At 30.7% G+C, this 4,707-nt stretch overlaps 1 long non-coding RNA gene across 2 annotated transcripts; it reads right to left on the reverse strand.

The window, feature by feature from the left end:
* Positions 1–352: 352 nt before the first annotated feature.
* Positions 353–2,007, reverse strand: LOC107917139 (uncharacterized). Of its 2 annotated transcripts, XR_005925679.1 has the most exons (4): positions 1,789–2,007; positions 856–1,358; positions 459–716; positions 353–385 (listed from the first exon to the last, which is right to left on the reverse strand). It is a non-coding gene; the product is annotated as an uncharacterized lncRNA (long non-coding RNA). The 2 variants fall into 2 exon arrangements; XR_001689717.2 differs by having other exon boundaries at positions 353–716; positions 1,789–1,999.
* Between the last annotated feature and the right edge of the window lie 2,700 nt (positions 2,008–4,707).

The raw sequence follows: 4,707 nt of genomic DNA on the forward strand, positions 1-4,707 counted from the left end.
AGTATAACAGTAATACTACTTACAAAATGCCACATTTACAACATATCATGTCAAGAGAGCTGTCAAACGTTCAATAAGCTCAACCTTTGGAGTCAATTAACATAACATATTCAAAACTAATTTAAACCTCATTTCGGTAATAAATGAATAATCACAAACTCTCGTACAATTTCATTTTTATATATGTCAAATTTTCATTACTAAATTAGTAGAATTCTCAGAATATATCTAACGTAAAGCTAAATATATCCTCAATGCAGCATAAAGATTATATAAATCATTGGCTAAGTTACTTTTAGGAGCCATCAAATCTTTGTGCTGTTGTTTTTCCACCTAAAACACCAGAAAAAAGAGAAGGAAGAACCACTCGAATTTCAACAACTTCCTGTCAAGGAAAAGAACATATAAAGCAATTGACCATTGACCATTGCAGGCAAATACCTTACAAGGAAACTTACATGTAAAAGGACATTGGACTAAAGAAATCATGAATTTTCTTCAATTTGTTGCTATTATCATGAATTTGCGATCTCCTCACGTTCTAAGAATTTCATACCAAGTCACGTTCTAAGAATTTCATAGCAAGTTGCTGCAATGAATCCATTACAAAAATTGCTACAGATAAATTCTCAGACAATCCAACCAAAAGAAAGAAATCAGAGAGAACATTCCACATGCGACTCCAAATTAATCTGATGCGTTTCATATTGTAATGCCTGCAATAGAACATTGTAGAATAAGGGAGATATATGTGTAAGAGAAATCTAGGGTAACCTATCTGTAAGGGTAAACACATGGTCTTAATGGAGCTAATATTATAGGAAATTTTCTAAAAGAAAAAGGTAAGAGTCTTACGCAATTTCAACTGGTTTTGTGAGGCTAAAAACACGGGCATTTGTTGGAGACTACAACTCTGATATAGAAACCTTGCAAAGGGCTTTCACAAATGCCGCTATTGCTTCACTGTTTAACCTTGGACTCTGCGCAAACACATGATTCAACTCAAAACTACCAATCTGCTCCAATAAATTCAAATTTGCAATGAAGTGATTAATCTGCTCAGGAGATACAAGTCCAGAATTATTGACTCCAACAGAGGCGCTATCATAAGAACCTCCTCGGACAACTGCCATTACAACTAGATTCTGGAGGGTTCCTTTGTTCTTCAAAGATTGAAGACCAGTAGATTTTAACATCTTGTCATCTGTTTCAGTGTTTGACACTGATAAAAAAGATGCATCAGTTGGGGCACCTTCTCCCAACAGTTGCAAATGCTCAATTCTGGACAGGCATGTCAATATATGCTCCCAGGCCTCCTGAAGATGGTTACCATCTTCAATGGCGATAGATATTATTGCCTGTATCAAGTAAAATGTTTCAACAAGTGAGATATAAAAAGAACATTTCACAAAAAGAAAATTATATTATACGCAAGCAACAGGCTACCGAAGTTTAATGCGTTAATTCTTTTTTCACCTATATTGCCAACAAAAAGAAAAAATGAACTATCATCCACCCATCACAGTTTAGGCTAAATGGTTATTTTGCATGCATAGTCTCATAAGCGTGAATAACGTTGCCTTTTTCAATCAATACCATGACTAACCCCATGGCCACAACAGTTGCCTGCTTCAACTTATTGTTTATCAATGATAAAACTAATATCAGACAGGCAACCTAATTTTATGGTGAAGGAAACAGTAACAAAAGGAGGCAGAAAAATTTTGAGGGTAAAAAAATATGGCAGAGAGGAAAATAAAAGGAACAGCGGAAGGGAGAAATGTTTACCTGAAGGAAGCTAGATGAAAGAGAAGGGATTACCGTTGAGTGTTTTTGAGGTGAGAATTTGGTGTGCGTAAAATAGGATTCTTGAAGCACTGAATTAGTAGTAGGTGGAGAGGGGAGGGAATAGAAATCAGCCAATTTCCTTGAATAACCCTGAAATGGAATACAGGTATTTCACTGAACCAAACAACCGTTTATGTGAGCCTGCACAATAGACTTGTAATAAATTTGTAATGGCATAGTCATTACATTGAACCAAACATCCCCTTATTGTTTTTTTTATGTTGATTTGTTTATTTTATTTTTTCAAGAACTTGTTTGTGTTTTTGTTAATTAATTAATTAATTAATTTTAAATTATTATTCTGTCTACCGATAGTAAATCAAAAAATTATAAGAATGTTAGCCATGTCTTATTATATTTTAAAAATAAAAAATATAAATATGTTTACATTTTAATCTCATATGTGAAGTTTTTTTTTGTTATTGACAGTTAGAGATAGTAAAATTCGAACCGTCCAATAGATTTTGAATCGATCCGCTTCAAATGGAGCGGATTTTTTCTTTTGAAAAGTGGATGTGGGAGGATGGTTTTTTTTTTTGGATTGTAGATATAGAGTGGTTATAGTAATTATCTATCTCGTCTTGAGCCACTCTGTTATATGAAATTATTATTTTATCCTCATATATATAAATTATTAAAAGAGTATAAATGTAATAACATAGAAAAAAGTCCATATATTTTATATTTAAATGTTTTTTCAAGAATTATATTTAAATTTTTATTTACTTTAAAAATATTAAAAATAAGTAGTAAAAATTAAATTAAGGTGGAGCAAAGATAGAAGTATTCAATATTTATGAATATGATAGTGATTTTTAAAATTATACATCTATAGTAGAGCGGAATAGGTGGTAGAGCAGCATGTATCAATTAAGAAGCGGTAATAAATTTAACAATATTCATCATCGTCTTGCTCTATTACCATCTACTAAGAATAAGCGTGAATAAATAATCATAGCTATAATAATAATATTTGAGGAGAATAATGGATTAGTAAAATTTGAACCATATCAACTTACAACATTCTAAATTAGATTGTTACTCAAACTGTGATTTTGTTGGCTATTTTAATTACTTGCTTATAAATATTTATATTTTCGTTTAATGGATAGATTTGATACTATGAATAAAAATATAATAAAAACAAACCAAAACATGCTTGTGTGTAAACTGCAGTTGTCCGATGGACAGTAGTTACGGGCTCAAGACTTCCAAAGTTGTTGAGATTAAGTTCGGTAAGGTTAAAAATAGGATAATGATAAATTGTGTTATTAATATTGTAATAGTGAGATTAATATGAATAATAGAATATATGTTTGGATTTAAATGTAATTGTAATAATGAGGTAAGAATGAAAAATGATTGTTAATAATATTAAAATAATTTTTACGAGATTTTTTTTATGAATTTATTAAATAAATTTTAAATAGTAATTTTATATCGCAATGCTAAGTATTGTTTTTGCAAATAATAACACTATATTTGGATCAATTTTTAAAGTATTCTAATTGGATTTTTTTAATACATGAAAATATATTAACCTAACAGATATTAAATTTCATTAATTTATGATGAATTCATTAGACGAGTCCTAATAGTTATATTAATATTATAAATTAATAAAATAAAATAAAATAATATTTTGTATTATTTATTATTTATGTGATTACTTATTTTTGATGGATTGTATTAATAATAATAATAATACTTTTATTAATTTATTATACAATGATAAAATAATTAGTTATATTATATTAAAATTATGTCATTTTAAAATATAAAATATAATTTAAAAAATTAAGTAAGATAAATTCCTCTACTGCGGTAAAACCATTTTAACTGGATTGATAAACTATCTTCCAAACATAATAGATAACACGTTTGGATTTAAAAAAAAAAAGGTAAATTTAACTTGGGTAAATTTCACCAACAGTCACTCAACTTTGGAGTAGTTGACAAAACAGTCACCTAAGTTTTATTTCAATCACTCAACTTTTAAAAAGTGACAAAACAATCATTTTTGCCGTTTTCCGTTACAGACATAACGGTAAAATGACGTGGCAGATAACGGCGTCCAGCTAACCGGTTAGCATCAATTTAAACAGCCATATCAGCAACAATTTAGGGTTTATATAGTAAAATAATAAGAGAAAAAGAAGAAGAAGAAGAAGAAGAGAAAAAATAGAGATGCTTGGAGATAAAACAGATGAAAAACATGCTCCCTCCTCTTTAAATCCTATTAGACTTCAATTTCCCTTTTCATAAATCTTTGGGTTTTCATGGTGGAAATCAATTTCAATTTCCCCTTTCATAAACTGTGACTTACCCCAAATCTTACTCTTTTCATCCACCAATTTAACAGCACTGTTATCGAGCCGACGATCATACAGTCGAAGACAGACTGCCAAGTCCTGTATCAGTTCTTGAACAGTTCTTTGTCGAAGAGAGCGTTAACTCTCCTAGCACTATATCTCTAGCAAGTGAATGAATTCCTTTGGCAGAAATTGCTTATTATATATAGGGCATCTATTTTCTTTTTTATGGTGAATTAACATCCGAATCTTGTGCAGCTGAACCACCGGTCGAACCATTTTATATACATATCGAAGAACATAATGCAACTTCGCTATTGGAATCCCAGTTGGATCTGAAGAGTACTGCAGGTACTTCCAAGGATAAGCAAGGATCATCGTCTGAAAGCATAAGAGCAGTTCTTCAAGTTTCTGGTCTCAATTGGGGTGAGCTCTCTAGGAGATGGCTTTTGTTAGACCAAATGCCTGATGCATCCTTGTTCAATAATGTTGAAGTATGGCTTGAGAAGTCCTATACCGAACGTAGGCTATTTTTTGGCTATATCAG

The sequence above is a fragment of the Gossypium hirsutum genome, chromosome A01 (assembly GCF_007990345.1).
Source record: "Gossypium hirsutum isolate 1008001.06 chromosome A01, Gossypium_hirsutum_v2.1, whole genome shotgun sequence".
Classification (NCBI taxonomy): Eukaryota; Viridiplantae; Streptophyta; class Magnoliopsida; order Malvales; family Malvaceae; genus Gossypium; species Gossypium hirsutum.